Source organism: Cebus imitator, unplaced genomic scaffold (genome assembly GCF_001604975.1).
Source record: "Cebus imitator isolate Cc_AM_T3 unplaced genomic scaffold, Cebus_imitator-1.0 Scaffold98, whole genome shotgun sequence".
NCBI classification, from domain to species: domain Eukaryota; kingdom Metazoa; phylum Chordata; class Mammalia; order Primates; family Cebidae; genus Cebus; species Cebus imitator.
The window spans coordinates 1331028-1346158 of record NW_016107413.1 but is presented as its reverse complement, the minus strand read 5'-3'; the positions used below and the strand labels follow the sequence as shown (position 1 = coordinate 1346158).

The window sequence follows — 15131 nt, the reverse complement described above, 5'->3', positions numbered from 1 at the left end:
GCAATTAGTCCCTTTCAAGAAGACATGTGTGCTATACTTTGCCACAGTCATCGCTACATCTAGTTTTTCCCCAACCCTGAGCCCCTGTGCCAGTAGCATTTATCATCACACCAGTCTCTTGTTTTACTTATGCTCAGTCCCATACATTAATTTTCATCCCTTCTTGGCCACTATAGTCATTTCAGTTTGTGAGTCATATATAAAATCAATTTTTATTTTTCTCTTCTGAAGCTAAACTTTTATGGATATTTCTTGTAAGTTTCCTGAGACAAGCTAAAAAGCAGCATTAATTATCCCAAATACTGAACAGCTGAGTTCAGGCCAACTCTCAGATGTAACTCATGTATGCCACCTTTCTTGGCCTGACTAGTTTTGTGCATTCATTGAGAAAGGGGGTCTGCCAGGCGTTGTTTTCTATCTGATTGTAGGCCAACAGATGCTGTGAAATCATGCCAACACGTGCCAAGCTGTCACCTCTGCATCCTTATTTATCAGAGAGTCCATTGTACAAGTCTTCTGCCTGCTATTACATCATGTTTACTTGCTCAGATAGATAAAGGTCCAGACCCAGATGAACAAATTCTTTGGAAAGTGCTATTTTTACCCAATTCGCTCAACCACATATGAGTGACAAATATTTCCATAGGATTAATGAATAGGTGTTTCAGTCTCCTTCACCCTTATTAAATACTAGCTTTTTCTTTCATGCTTGGAACACTGTTGAATTTGTGGATGAGAAACATTTTCCATATATAGTGAATCCAAGGACTTTTTAACCTATTAGATTTTGTTGAATATATTGGTGACTCTTTTAAATAATAGTTTTCAATCTAACTGAAAATCAAATAACTTGAGAATCTGGTATGCCTTCATTTGGAATATTCTCATATTTTAAAAGTAATGTACACATAGCTTATTTCCTTGATAAGATTGAAAATTGACCAAGGGAATCATGTAGCTTTAGCCATCTGTAGTTTTATCATTAGCCAAAAAATTTCTTGAGCTTCATAGAAACCACATAGAAACCAAATGACTTGGTTTTATTTCCATTTCTCTAGGCAATAAACCAATTTTTCAGTCTCCATGGACACCCACTTGAGCAACAGTATTTAGATCTGTAAAAACTGCTATCTGACTTAGAGTCTGATGGTGGCCTGCCCAACAGCACTGGATGACAATTCAGGCTTGACCCTCTAAGGTACCGAATGGGTGAGAGATTGCGCGTGAACATCTGGAATAGTGCCAAGCTACTGTTTCAGGTTCTTAATTTGTGGAAGTTCACAAATAATTATGGACCTTGTCTTGAAAGCTGGGTAGTTAGAAAGTCCAAAATAAGGCAGTGGAAATAGAAAAAAAAAAAAATTAAAGGTCTGGTTGAAATAGATTTATTTTCCACTTGGTTAAGCAAGAGCCCTCACATACTGATGGGTATGTTAGCTCAGTTAAGAAAGAATACATATTTGGAAATCCTTGTGGAAAGCCCAAAATAATACTTGAAGTAAGAGAAGTCATAGGCTTATGTGTTAGTACATATGAAAGACAGCTTTGAATCTAAGCAGTAACTGCAAAGTCTGCCCTTTCAATCGCAGCAGCAATATAAGAAAAGATTGAACTAAATTGCTCTGTGTCATATATTGGTCCTCTAGGGCCGGTTTCATCTAGCTTAAAATGGTGATTACTTAAAACGATTAATCCGGTTTCGAGGTTTTGAATATGTGGTTCTTTGTTCTTGCTTGCATTGTGTAAAACTCCCTATTTCCCAGTTACTCTAAAATTAACTAATTGAAAACTAGGTCTTGCAGATCATTAAACAGCATTGGAAATGTTGAAAAAGAAAGGCATATGAAAATGACACCTTAATTGGCATTAGGAGACATAGCACAACTCTGTGATAAATATGCTAGACCATTCCAGGTATGTCATTTCTGTTTTTTGGGGGTTTGCCTCCTTGTCTGTAAAGGGCGAGGGGTGATTGCTAATATTCCTTCTAGTGCTAATATTCTAATCATTAATGAAAATCCAGTTTTCATTTCGCATACCACAAAGGTTATGACATGGTCTTGAGAAATCTAGCTTTCTACAGGAAGAAAACATTCAAGTTCATGATCTCAGGGAATTGGATGAAAGAATCAATCTTGTGCTTTTTGAACAAGCTCTAATCATTCCTATTTCTCCTTGTACCATGGAACATTTCCATGAATGTCACAGAAAATGAATTACTGAGGAGTAAGAATAGGTGCATTTTCTCAGAGACTTTTATATTTGATTTGCTCCTAGAAATTTGACATAAAATAAAAATAGAATCTAAAAATGTAAATTGTTTTTAAAAAGAGGAGATAGTAATAGATGACAGTTAACTATCAGAAATCAGCCACAGTTTTGTGGATGTACAATGAACTAATGATTTGAGGTGATATATTTAAAAATTGCCTTGGGAACAGGAGAAAGATTTAGTATTGATGTTACAGAAGAAACCTTTAGCTTTACAAACCCAGGGATTGTCACGTATATATATACATTGTTCCTCGACAGCACCTTCCGTCTGTTCAATGTTTTCCATCTCACTCAAGTCACATGGGCACATAAGGAGGGAAAAACATTCCAGGCAGAAGTGACAACATGAACTAGAGAGAGGAAGTGTGAGACTGCATGGCATGTGGAGGCAGTGCAAGGGGTATAAAGTGTAGAAAGAGGCTGGATTACTCAGAGTTCAGGTGCAGTTAATAGAAACCACGTGAGCAATTTTGAGCAGAGTTTTAATATAGGCATGTGGTGCTTACGAATCTGTGGGAAGGAGTAGAACAGCAGGCTTCCAGCAGGCCTTTCAGAAATGATTCTTAAATTGACACTCAGGACCTATCTGCCTCTTGGCCCCAGGAACTTAGCCATAATCTGTTTATAAAATAAGCCAACTCAGAACCAAGCCGCACCTGTTAGATTCTTTTGGCAAAATAGAGTCTTAGTGCCTTGCCCGTCTCTCCCTTTAATTCAATACCAAAATCAAATCTTGGAAGAGTACGTCTGATTGGAGAAATCTAAATCACTTCCAGAACTCTAACTGCAAGGAATTTGGGGAAATAAATTCTTTAGTTTTCCTTATTCTATTGTAGAGGAAGGAACACTAAGAAGAGATATGGATGCTGAGCCCACCGATCTATCTCATCTGCTGCAGTAGCTGTTGCAGAAGTCTAGAAACTCATGTGGAAGGCCTGAAGTAGGGTAGTCAGGAGGATGCCATAATGACGATAGTACAATTCAATCAGTCTTTATAAGGCAAAAACGTAAGACCATTTGGAAATAGGAGTGAGAGAAAGGATGATTTCCAATGTTCTGATTTAACATAGACTTGATAAAAATTATGTTGAAGAAAAAGCAGATTTTGAGGGCAGGAGTGAAGAATTGAAAATGGGAAATGTTGAAGAGTTTAGTTTTATAGAATTTGAAGTGATAGAGGGGATACTAGGTTGACATGTCTAATAAACACTTTGGGTTTTGGTCTGAAGCTCTAAAGAAAGTCCTGAGTAAAAATATAGATTGAAGTTGGGCATGGTGGCTCATGCTTGTAATCCCAGCCTTTTGGAGGGCCAAGGTGGGAGGATTGCTTGAGCTCAGGAGTTTGAGACCAGCTTGGGCAACACAATGAGACCGTGTCTCTATTATTTTTTTTTAAGTTAAAAAAATAAATATAGGTTGAGAAGTCATATGTGGCACTTAAAAGCCATGCATGTGGCTAGGTGCGGTGGCTCATGCTTGGGAGCTGAGGCAGGTGAATCCCCTGATGCCAGGAGTTTGAGATCAGCCTGGGTAACATGGCAAAACCTGTCTCTACAAAAAATACACACGCACACACAATTAGCCGGACGTGGTGGCTCACACCTGTAGTCCCAGCTACTCAGGAGGCTGAGGTGAGGGGATAACTTGAGCCAGGAGGTTGAGGCTGCAGTGAGCCTAGATCAAGCCACTGTGCTCCAATCTGGGCAACAGAGTGAGACCTTGTCTCAAAAAAAAAAAAAAAAAGCCATGCACATTGATGACATTTCCTGGGGATAGCAAGTAGAAGGACAAATGAAGATTCATGGCAGAACAACTCTGGAGATGACTAATGTTAAGAGGTATGAGGCACAATAGGACCATACAAAGGAGACTGAGTGGCTACAGTGGTGGGAGGAGAACCAGGGGAGGAATGTGAAACAGAAACCAAACAAAGAGACAGTTACTTAAGAAGGTCAAAGCAGCTGTGATGTCAAGTAAGATCACGGCTGAGGAGTTTCCAGTGGTTTTGACCATTAGGAGATCCTCAGCAAAAGAGGCCAAGGTGTTGAGTGGGACTACCCTGTGTTGATTTAGGTATGAATGAAAAATGATGAAGAATGGGATAATCTTTGTTTTCTGGAAACTTGGCTCTGAAGGGGAGGAAAGCTTTGGAGAAAGAATACAAAATGGAGCGAGAGTTTAATCTTAAGCTCCAAAAGTCTTAAACAGGTTTGGATGCTGAAGGAAAGGAATCAATGGACAGGTAAAGATTGACGATACAGGAAAGAGTCAGGTACTTGATACTAGCTGTCTACAGGTTTGGAAGAGGAGTCTAGAGTCTGTACTACTCCTCCTTAGACAGGGGGAGGAATATGTATTTCTCTTACACATGGCAGTGAGGGAAATCATGAATGAAGAAGCAGATATGTTTGTAAAAGGTAGAAAAGAACAGAATAGAAATCACAGCTGATAGATTATTTTCTGGATTATATAAAATGGAGATAATTTGCTGAGAGAAGGGAGAGTGGGCATGGGGTTAAACAGAATGGAGTAAGAGGTTTGCAGAAAAAATGGATTGGGGGAAATGAGTGAGAAGTTATCAGGGACCCGTGTCAGAATTGCTAATCAGGACTGACCATGAAGAGTGGGGAGATTTCTGAGGAAAGGCATAAAGTAATACAATTGTCATGATCATGAGGGCTTTGGTTCTTTACAAAGTGGTGGGTCCTTACAATGATGGTGTTCTTCTTTAAATATATTTGTTTTGGAGTTGACCAACTGTTGATTAGGTAAGCCTTTTAAATCACTGCCATTGTTGTCGTTGTCATCATCATCATCATTATCATAATCTGTTGTTAATCTATTAATAAGATCAATCTTTTATTTCCACTGCAACTTTCAGTGTCTTGGATAAAAATGAGACAAAATGGCAGAAGTGTATCATTAAAGAAAGAATGACTAAAAATTTACATTTTGAAGGACTCTTCTGTGACTGAAAGCTGTCCCTTTAAATTAAATCTGATTGAGGATCTGAGAAATGTTCCCAACAGATGCTCAACATTATTAGTTATTAGGGATATACAAAATGAAACCACAATGAAATATGACCAAGTATTTATTAGAAAGTCTAAAATGAATAAGGCTGAAACATAGCAGGTATTGGCAAGGATGTAGGGCAACTGGAACCCTCATACACTGCTGATGGGGATGAAAATGGTCCAACCATCTTGGAAAACAGTTTGACAATTTCTTGGAAACACACACACACACACACACACACACACACACACACACATACACACTCATGCTGTATAACCCAGTCATTCCATCTTTAGATGCCATAAACATTTATGTGTAGGTCTTTAGGTTACCCAAGGGGAAAAAAATACATGAGTATACAAAGACACAAACAATGTTCATAGCACTTTTTTTTTTTTGAGACAGAGTTTCACCTTGTTGCCCAGGTTGGAGTGCAATGGAACGATCTCGGCTCACTGCAAACTCTGTCTCCCAGGTTCAAGTGATTCTCCCACCTCAGGTTCCTGAGTAGCTGGGATTAGAGGCATGTGCCACCACTCCTGGCTAATTTTCTATTTTTAATAGAGACAGAATTTATTCACTTTGGTCAGGCTGGTCTCGAACTCCCGACCTCAGGTGATCTACCCACCTTGGCCTCCTAAAGTGCATGATCTACCGCCCTGGCCTACATACCACTTTTAGTTGTAATAATAAAAAATTGAAACAACAAAGGTATCCATCAACAGATGAATGGATAAACAAATTGTGGTATATCCATACAATGGAATACAAATTAACAATAAAAAGGAATAAACTATTGATTGCGCAGCAGCACGATGTGTCTCAAAATAATTATGGTGAGTGAAACAAGCCAGACAAAAGAGAATATGTAGTGTATTATTCCATTTGTAAAATTGTCTACAAAATTCAAACTAATCCATAGCAACAGAAAATAGAACAGATACTTAGAGACAGAGTTGAGGGCAGGACAGGGCTGAGAGAGGAATTACCAACAAGCACAAGGAAACTCCTGGGGGTAATGTGTGTGTTCATTATCTTGATTGTGATGATGGTTTCACAGCTACATTTATAGGTCAAAACTTACTAAACTATACACTTTTAATATGTGCAGTTTATTATACTTTAATAAAGCTATCACAAAAAATAAATAAATTGTATGTTCAAGAACTGGAGCATGATTTTATTATGTTTTATAACAGCATACTTTGAACTTTGTATATCTTTTAAAAATCATGTTTTGAAGACTATTTTTATCGTTGGCAAATGCTCATAATATTTAGAGACAAGCTTGGTTCTCATTAATTAATATATGTTGAAGGTTAAATAAATGTAGTGTTAAATTAAAAACAAGATATAAAAAATACATATAATATGATCCCAAATGTGGTAACTTTCTTTTTCTTCTCTCTCACTGCTGAAAGGTAATACCCCAAAATGTTAACATTGTTTGTGTCTGTTAGGTGGAATGACATAGGATTTTTATTTTCTTTCTCATCCTTTTGAGGCTTTTCTAAAATTGAACTTTTGCTACTTTCACAAGCAGACAAAAACCTAGTAAATGTTCTTCTAAAAGATTTTTGCCCACACAAGGGAATTCATTTAGTGCAAATATTTTTAGAAAATATATTAGTCTAATTGAGGTACATAGCATCTTTTCTTGCATTTTGTTCATAGCAACACGTTAGCAAATACTTTTCAGGGATTTTGCTGTGGAATGGTAGACTGTGCTAGAAGGAAGGCCTGCTATACCAACTTTAGCCTGCCAGCTTGTGATATGCCATCTAGAAAGGCCTACTTATGTTTTATGTTTTATGTAGCCTCAGGAGCCCTCTGACCTTTATCACTCCACCTCTAGCAGTCCTTTAATAAAACAAGGTCAAAGACAAGGACAATAAATTCCCAGGGCCATTCCTAGCACAGTTCTGCAGGAAATGATCATCAAAGATGTCTTGATCAGAAAAAGAGAGTCACTGAAAGTGGGTTTTTCAGTGAAATGCAGATAATTGTTCGCTCTTTTGTCTAATCAGTGGTGACCTTTTTTCTTTTTGCGTCAAAAAAGAAAAGAAAGCAAGTGGAGAGCAAGGCATGTGGGGTCAGAGCAAAGGAAAAAACCCTCCCCTGGGAAGGTAAGAGTGAAAGGTGGTGAAGAGTCAGGGTTCTTCCACACAAACACACTCTGGAAGATGTATTTTCCTTACTGTCCCAAGAATATGAAGGACATTTGTCCTGTGAGACTTTCATTTTGATTTTCTGCTTGTGTGAGAAAGACAATGACTGGGTGCCATTTGAGTGAGGTGGGATTTGGCAGGAGGGTGGGGTCTGGGCCATGAAGGAAAGAGATTGGTGAGACCGAGGTAGTCCTATGTCCTGCTTTGTCAGGATGTTGGGATTGTATCTCATAGCCTGATCTGTTCTTAACCAGTAACATGAACACTAAAAATAAGGTAGGGATGGAACTTTCCTCATTTGAAAATCATCTGGTGGATTACAACATTTTAGCCTTTCATTTCTTATTATTTAAAAAGTTATAAGCAAATCCTTGAAAATGTGTTTGTTTATGTCCCTGGGACCCAATGTAATCCCGCTGCTATGTAAACAATCTTATCCTTGAATGTGTCAGTTTGCAAATCAGATCTTCATGCACTTTTCTTAATTTGTCTGTATTCCTCTCTAGATTTCCCTAGAGGTTTTTTTGTTTTTGTTTTTGAGATGAGGTCTGACCATGTTGCCCAGGCATGATCCTACTACTAATTAGCATGGGAATTTTAACCTGCTTCATTTCAGACCTGGGCCGGTTCACTTTTCTTTAAGTAACCTTGTGGTCCCCACTCCTGGGAGGTCACCATCTTGATGCTGAACTTAGTGCAGACATCCGATGGACATAGCGCTCTAGAGCCCAGGACTCCTGGGCTCAAGTGATCCTCATGCCTAAGCCTCCTGAGTAGCTGCGACTAACGGCATTTGCCACCACATCCCGCTAGATTTCCCTTGAGTTTTGAGAGGGACATCTGGTCACTCCGTCATAGTTCTTCAACCTTCTGAATTTTACCCTCTCCCTTCTTGCACCTCTTCAACTGGTCAGGCCATACAAACTACCATCCTTGGGTGGAAACTATGAAAATCCAGTTCCTCTTTCTTGCCTAGGGTCAGGGATGGTGAGTGGAACTGGGAATCAGGAGAAACTTCCCTCTGGGAACAAAGTTTTAGGCATTAGAGGTGAGAATTACAGATGCTTCCCTCACCTCAGCTTAGAAACATTGTTATACCTGGAGACTAAGTGCTAGAATGCTATGATGGGAGAGTTTAATGCATTTGTGTTTAAATATGTTTTAGTAGGATCACTTGGGCATTCAAGGTGTTTGATAAAAAGCTGTCATATGTATATATATATGTTATGTATCTATGTCACATATCTATTATATATCTACACAATTTTTGTGAAACCAATCGTTTATTTAACCCAAGAGCAGAACAACACATTCCCCAATCATGTTTGACAATAGGATTGGCCACATTTAATTGTGGAAGAATGAAATGATATAGAACGCCTCCTGGGTTCAAACTATTCTCCTGCCTTAGTCTCCTCAGTAGCTGGGACTACAGGTGTGCACCAACACACGCAGCTAATTTTTGTATGTTTAGCAGAGACGGGGTTTCACCATGTTGGTCAGGATAGTCTCAATCTCTTGACCTCATGATCCACACACCTCAGCCTCCCAAAGTGCTGAGATTACAGGCATGAGCCACCATGCCTGGCTGGTAGGGAAGGAATTTTCTAAAGAAATATACTGCTAGGTTCAGTCTTAAACAAAAGCATTAAGGGAGACTCTGAAATAAGACCTGGGCAATCTAGATCTTGGGAATGATATTTGGGATACATTAAAAATGCCATTTTCAATATTAAAGCCCTAAAATATGTTTCTAACAACAGTTTATTAAGGTACTCTAGTCAATAAATTGTTGTTCTTTTAAAATATAGTTGTATTCTATATAAGAAATTGTTTACCACATTAATTTTTGAGTTGGGAGGATTATAGACATGTGACATTTATACACACAGGAGAAAAAGTCATTTTGAAACAGAAAACTGCTTCATTTCATAAGCATGCCATTAATACATGATTCAAGATGTCATGGTTTGGATGAGATAATCAAATTCCTCAGATAAATCAGTTGAAGGCAGCTGCTTCATTCAGGAGTGATTTAGAGATACATAAATTGAAAGGGAAAACGGTAAGTGTAAGGTTATTACTGAAAATGAAAAATGATTAAAAATTACTATTATGACTATTGGGTCAATTAAAACATTTTATGCTCATTCATCTTTCAGGAAGCCACCTACAAATGAAAGTATGGCACTAGCTCTACTTTTAACAAATAGAGCTTTTTTGAAGCTGAAAGATGTAAATGCCATTATTTTGAGACTGCATTTGCAAACTTTGGTGATCATCATAGAGAGAATGAACTAACATACTCTGAAAAATCCCAGTCCCATAAAGTTTTTTCTTGATAATAATAAAATTTCATGTTTATAAGGTGCCTTTTGTTTAACTTTTAAGACTTCACATATTGATGTGTTTAAATATGCACAGTTGTATATCACTGTCTTCATATATCATAGCTCAACTATTTCAGTTCCCTGGACATAAGGCAACTCTTTATTTCATATGAGAGAACACAATCTGTACTCCTGCCACACAAATTCTCTACAAATAACACCTTCTTATTAATGTTTCTATATTGCTTGAGCTGAAGGATTGTCAATGCAATCTTTTCTTAAAGCAATGTTTTAAAAATTTCTTTAAAAACAAAACACCTGTGTTTTCTGGCAGAACAACAATGCATCAGCCAAAATACTTTTATTTTATGACTAACTGTGGTTAGCTAGCACCCCATAATTCATTTCATAATTGGAAAAAAATGTAACATTTGCTGACATCATCTGAGTGCTGATCTGGACCCATTGAACAGGGAGTTTTCCAACAAAAACGATTTAATTTTCCACTTCACAATTCAGGAAGAATTTAGGATTAGGGCATTCATGGAATCTAGAAATGGTTTTCATATTCAGAATTTTAGCTCAAAATTTGGACAGGAAGAGAGACAACATAGTTTAATTTCTAAGACAAAAGTTGATCTGTAAAATCCTACTACTTTTTATGTACATTAATACCAGTCTGAGATCAAAATACTAAGCTCTGAAGAGAAAGGTATTGGGAATGAAAAATAATGAAAAATCTAATGAGCGAGGAAAGATAGCTACCATTAAATTTTATTCTAAAAGAGTTTCTTAAACAAAAATGTACTCACCTGATTTTTGCCTACCCAGATCTCAAGTTTACCTGAGCTTTCCATGCAAAATATACATGGAATGCATAAATAATTACTTAAAAGTAATGTACTGTCAGTCATAGTGGCATTATTTGATATTGATGTGGTAATGGGTCCAAAACTGTATGCACTCCAATGCAAACATGGCCAAAGAGTAGCCTATCTTTCTTAAGAAACTTTATCTTTGTATCGGAGAGGAGACAGAGAGGAAATTTATTTTTAGAGTTGTCATTTTCAGTGCTTTTTTCTCTTCTCATTTATTTATTTTATTTTTATTGAGCTATATCTATATCTTCTCATTTAAGCACTGTCTTGCATGAATTTTTAATTATCTACTTCTTTTCTTGGCTGGACTTGGCGCCAAAGTCATGACTTGGGTTAAACCTGTCTGTCTGCTTACCCTATGCCCATGTCTGAGCAGTTGAAAGGGCTGGAAAAAATACACACACACACACACGCATGCATGTGCGCACGTGTGCACACACACACATGCATGCATGTGCACGTGCGCACGCACACACACACACACACACAACCCTGTGTTGCTTGGTCTCTGTTTAAGTTCTACAGACATAAATCTCAGATGGGCACTCAACATGTCCAGAATCTCACTAAACTTTCATAATATTTTCACCAGCTTACATGTCCTAATAACCATGTCATGTTTTCCATGTGAAACTCCTACATTACCCAACCTCTACCATGCTCGTGCTCACTATAAGCTTGTGTTATATGCATCAGGAAAGTAGGAGCATTTAGACAGGAACTCCCTCATGTTTCTCTGCGAAAGCCACCAGCCTGCCAACATCATTATTCCTCTTTTTTCACTTCCTTCTCATTTCTGTGGTTGATGTGTCTTGGCCAAGGTCAAAAGACAACCTGGTCAAAGGCCTCTATTGATTATAAATCCTTCCCAGGGACTTCATTTCTATAGTTATCCCCTCTGTATCTTTGGAATTTCTACCTCATTTTTCTGTTTCCCTTAACAATAATTGTCTTCAAAGGGTTATCTAGAGTTGCTTGCTGTTATGGACTGACTTGTATTCCTCCAAAATTCATAGGTTGAAGCTCTAACCTCCAACGTGTCTGTATTTGGAGACAGAGCATGTATGGAGATAAGGCAAAATGATAGATTTTACTTTATAAGGATGGAGCTCTAAACTGACAGGACCACTGTCCTTCTGAGAAGCAGAAGAAACACCCAAGGATCTCTCTATCCACACACACACACAGGAGAGGTTGTGTGAAGATGCAATGAGAAGGCAGCCATTTGTAATCTAGGAAGAGAGGCCTCACCAGAAACCCACCCTGATAGCACCTTAATCTGGGACTTCTAGCCTCCAGAACTGTGATAAAATACATTTTTGTCGTTTAAGCCACTCAGCCTGTGGTATTTTGTTATGACAACCCAAGCAGACTAATATATTGCCCTTATTTTTTCAACTCACAATCCCTTTTAACTTACCTCAATTGAATGTCTGTCCCTACAACTTCATTGACTGTGCCATGGTCAAAATTATTAACAACCTCCCTGTTCGTAGCACTAATAACCATGCCGTCATTTCTGTCTTGCTCTCTCAGCAGCATTTAACAAAGTTGATCACCACTTCCTGCTGAATTGTTACTTTTCCCAGAAACCATGGCACTCTTTTGGTTTCTTTCTATTTTATTGGCTGCTGCTTCTTATTCTTCATCATGGGCACTTCCTCCTCCTCTGCCTGAATGCCTAAAGGTAGGACCAACCCAAGCCCTGTTCTCCCTTCTTTTCTTTATCTACATTGTTTTTCCAGTCAGCTTCGTTCAGTCCCATGGCTTTAAATACTATTTGTGTACTGACAGTTTCCAAATCATATGCTTAGCTCTGATCTCTCTTTTGAGCTCCAAATTTTATATTTAGATCTCTCTTTGACAGCTTCACATGAATATTAAATAGCTATCTCAATTGTAATGTACTCAAAATAGAACTTTTATTTGCCAACCTTGACTCCAATCCTATTTGGTCTTTTCCTCAGTATACAGGATCACCATCCACCCATTGCTGAAGCCAAAATTCTAGGAGTCAGCCTTGATTCCTCTCCTTTCTTCATTTACTCTCACCTCTAAACCCTTGGTGAGTCTCGCTGACCCTGCCTCTAAAAGTATTTTGAAACCTACTTTTTCCAGTTCCCATCACTACCCTTTTAGTTCAAGCTGCCATAGTCTCTACCCTGGACTATTTTCACAACTTTCTGACTATACCATGTTCCCTCCTGTTCCCCAACCCATGCCCTAGTCCAAATGGAATTCGAATGAAATGGATATGTGGTATCCAGAGTGGTTTTTAAAAATAGGTACCAAATCATGACCTTCCAATTCCTCTAATAACTTCTCTAATGACTTGTCATCAGAATCAGAATAAAATCCAGAGTCATGACCTTAAAAACTCTAGAGCTTGAAGCCTTTAAAATACATTCTATAAGAGATTTAAATCCTGCAAAATTATTTCACTATTAAATATGATGTTAGTTGTGGATTTTTCATAGACCACTTTATTAGATTGAATAATTTTTCTTCTATTCCTAGTTTGTTGAGTTTTATAGTGAAAGTTTGCTTAATTTTGCCAAATACTTTTTCTGTATCAATTGTGATGATCATGTGGTTTTGTCCTTTATTCTACTATTATGATGCATTATTTTGATTGATTTTCATATGTTGAACCAACCTTGCATTCCTTGGATAAATTCCACTTACTAATGATATATAATTGTTTTTATATGTTGCTAGATTTGGTTTGCTGGTATTTTGTTGAGGATTTTTGTTCTCTTGTCTTTGCCTGGTTTTGGTAGCAGGATAATACTGGACTCATAGAATGACTTGAAATCCCTGTTTTATTTTTGGAAGATTTCATGAAAATTTGGTGTTAATTCTTCTTTATGTTTAGTAAAATTCACCAGTGAAGGCAATTGGACTGGACTTTTCTTTGTTGGACATTTTTTTTCTTAGTAGTTCAATCTCTTACTTGTTATAGACCTATTCAAATTTTCTATTTCTTCTTGAGTCAGTTTTGGAAGTTTGTATCCTTCCAGGCATTTGTTCATCTTAACCATGTCATCTAATGTGTTACAGTAATTCCTAGTATTCCCTTATATGCCTTCTTCTTTCTTTTTTTTTCTTTTTCTTTTTTTTTACCAGGGGAGAGCACAAATGAAGTCCCCCACTACCACAAATTATGTAGTCAAGTTTCCCACATTTGGGGAAATCGCAGGGGTCAGCACATCTGGAGTGCAATGGATAAGCCTCTCCCTGGGAAAATCACCTTTGTGATCATGGTATCTCTCCTGCAGGGTAAGTATGCCTTCTTCTTTCTGTAAGATCAGTAGTAATGCCATTTTTTTTCATTCTTCATTTTAGTAATTTGAGTGTTCTATATTTCTTGGCTAAAAGTTTGCCAGTTTTAATGATGTCTTCAAACAATCAACTTTCTTTGATTTTATGTATTCTTTTATTCACTGTTTCATTTATTTTTGCTGTAATCATTATTTTTTTCTTTCTGCTTACTTTTGGCTTGGTTTTCCCTTCTTTGTCCAGTTTCTTAGAATGGAAAGTTAGGTTATTGATTTAAGATTTTTCTGCTTTTTAAATATAGGCATTTACTACTATAAATTTCTCCCTAAGCATTGCTTTAGCTGCATTTCATAAGTTTTGGTGTGTTGTGTTTTCATTTTAATCCATCTAAAAGTATTTTCTTTTTCTTTTTTTTTTTCAGACAGGGTCTCATCAGTGGTGTGATCACAGCTCACTGAAGCCTCAACCTTCTCCCAGGCTCAAGTGATCCTCCTACCCCAGCCTTTTGAGTAGCTGGGACTATAGACATGCACTACCATTCCCAAGTAATTTTTTTTTTTTTTATCAGTAATGGAAAGGACATCATCTAATGCCTCCTGCATTGCTTATTTTCCAGGGATTACGGGAGTTTACCTGCACGCTCTTGTCTTTGCCCGTGTTTTTTTGTAGCAGTGAGATCTCTCTATGTGGTTCAGGCTGGTCTTGACCTATCGGGCTCAAGCTATTCTCCTGCCTTGGCCTTCCAAAGTGCTGGGATTACAGGCATGAGTCATCATGCCTGGCCCTCAAAGTATTTTCCAATTGTCCTTTTGGTATCTTCTTTGACCCATTCATTATTTAAGAGTATGTTGTTTAATTTCCACATATTTGTGAAATTCCCAAATATCCTCTGTTACTGATTTCTAATTTCAATCCATTGTGGTCAGAAATCATACTTTGTATCATTTCAATCCTTTTAAATTAATTTAGACATTTTAATGGCCTCACATGTGATCTATCCTGGAGAATATTCCATGTACTCCTGAGAAGAATGTGTATTCTGTTGTGTGAAATGTTCTGTTAGGTCTAGTTCATTGATAGTATTATTTAAGTGTTCTATTTTCCTGTTCATCATCTATCTGGTGTTCTATCTACCATTGAAGTGGGACTGTGAAGTCTCCAATTACTGTTATTGAATTGTCCAT

At 37.5% G+C, this 15131-nt stretch overlaps 1 long non-coding RNA gene and 1 other non-coding gene across 2 annotated transcripts in view; one reads left to right on the top strand and one right to left on the bottom strand.

Annotated features, from left to right (window-relative positions):
• Positions 1-13947, top strand: part of LOC108309876 — a 29078-nt gene extending 15131 nt beyond the window's left edge. The window contains exon 3 of the long non-coding RNA XR_001827541.2: positions 13838-13947. This is a non-coding gene — a long non-coding RNA (uncharacterized LOC108309876). The remainder of the gene's footprint in view (positions 1-13837) is intronic.
• On the bottom strand, positions 13792-13955 carry LOC119472396. Its single transcript, XR_005201555.1, has one exon. It is a non-coding gene; the product is annotated as a U1 spliceosomal RNA (small nuclear RNA).
• Between the last annotated feature and the right edge of the window lie 1176 nt (positions 13956-15131).